This window comes from Acanthisitta chloris, unplaced genomic scaffold (genome assembly GCF_000695815.1).
Source record: "Acanthisitta chloris isolate BGI_N310 unplaced genomic scaffold, ASM69581v1 scaffold5688, whole genome shotgun sequence".
Classification (NCBI taxonomy): Eukaryota; Metazoa; Chordata; class Aves; order Passeriformes; family Acanthisittidae; genus Acanthisitta; species Acanthisitta chloris.
This window is the reverse complement of record NW_008688646.1, coordinates 55834-57293: the sequence shown is the minus strand read 5'-3', so window position 1 is coordinate 57293 and position 1460 is coordinate 55834.

The following is a 1460-nucleotide window of genomic DNA, read 5'->3' as shown; positions in this document are numbered from 1 at the left end:
TTTGTCATTCCCTTTCAAAGAGATTAGGTTTTGCCCTTTCCTACTGTAGGAATATCTTGGCTCAAACTTTGGCTTTCCATAATCCTGACACCTCCAGAGCCAAGCAATCCCTGCTTTTCCCAGGCTGGCTGTGGCAACAAGCCCATTCTGGGTAGACAACAGTCCATTTTTATAAAAGAGCTTATCTTGTACCTACACACTGTCTGTCCAGCAGGTTACTTCACTGATGACAGTGGAAAACTTGGCCAAACATTTCCAAGTTATTATAATGTTTTTGTTGTTGCACTATTTGGGATGCTTATTTTTTCTTTGCCTCCCTAAGAGGACACAACAACAAAGGCAGGAGAAACCAAGCTGCTTACAAAACATATGAATGCAAAAAAGGTATCAACAGAGAGATTAGTGATCCTTAAAGAGAGAGGAAGAATGAGGAGTGTTAAGAAAAAGGACACCAGAAAACAAAGGGGAGATCCAGAATTTCCATTCTTGTAAAGAATCAAGTCTCAGCTATAAATATTTCATTAGGAATAATTAAATTGATTGGATATGAAATACATTTTTCAGAAAGAAGAGACTCGGTGAGCCACTAGAGGTCCTTTTCCACCCAAATAAAGAAGCTTTACAAAACACATTATGCTTAATAATATTTTAATATTAAGCTATTTAATATTAAACTATTTTAAGGGTTTTTTTAATCACATGGTGACCATTCTGCAGGGTCACAAACAAGAGTGAGCATTGCACATTCCTGTTCATCCTAAGGGAAACACAGTATTTTCAGAAGTATATTCTCAATGAGAGATTAGAGTTAATCCTGCACAATTTTATTTCTCTGCAGAATCTGAAATCCTCTCCCATGCAGAAACAGAAATATTTAGTATGAGAGGAAATGTTCCCCATCACACTCATAGGCCAAATTACAACACCAGAGAAATATCTGACATTAAAATGTTGTAGCTATTAACAGAAAGCACCAAACTGTGCTGGAATCTAACACACCTGGAGAACAGTAATACCATGACCCCAGTGGGCCTGTGGTTGTCTAATGAGAGGTGGGTAGGGAACCCTGGACAATTCCTTTCCCTGGGTGACATCATGTTGTAAAGAGTTTTATAATCCAGTGAGAAAAAGAAACATGCTAAGAAATGGTGAATGACTGTTATAGCTGATGAGTTCAACACAGATAAAATATTTCAAGTCAAAGCAGCTATTTATTAGAAAAAAAAGATAATTATACATTCCTCATTTTTAATATCTTAGAATCATAGACTCATAGAATCAACCAGGTTGGAAAAGACCTCCAAGATCATCCAGTCCAACCCTACCGTGGCCACTAGCCCGTGGCACTAAGTGCCACATCAGTCTCAGCTTGAAAACCTCCAGGGATGGTGAATCCACCACCTCCCTGGGCAGCACATTCCAATGCCTGAGCACTCTCTCTGGAAAAAATCTCTTCCTAA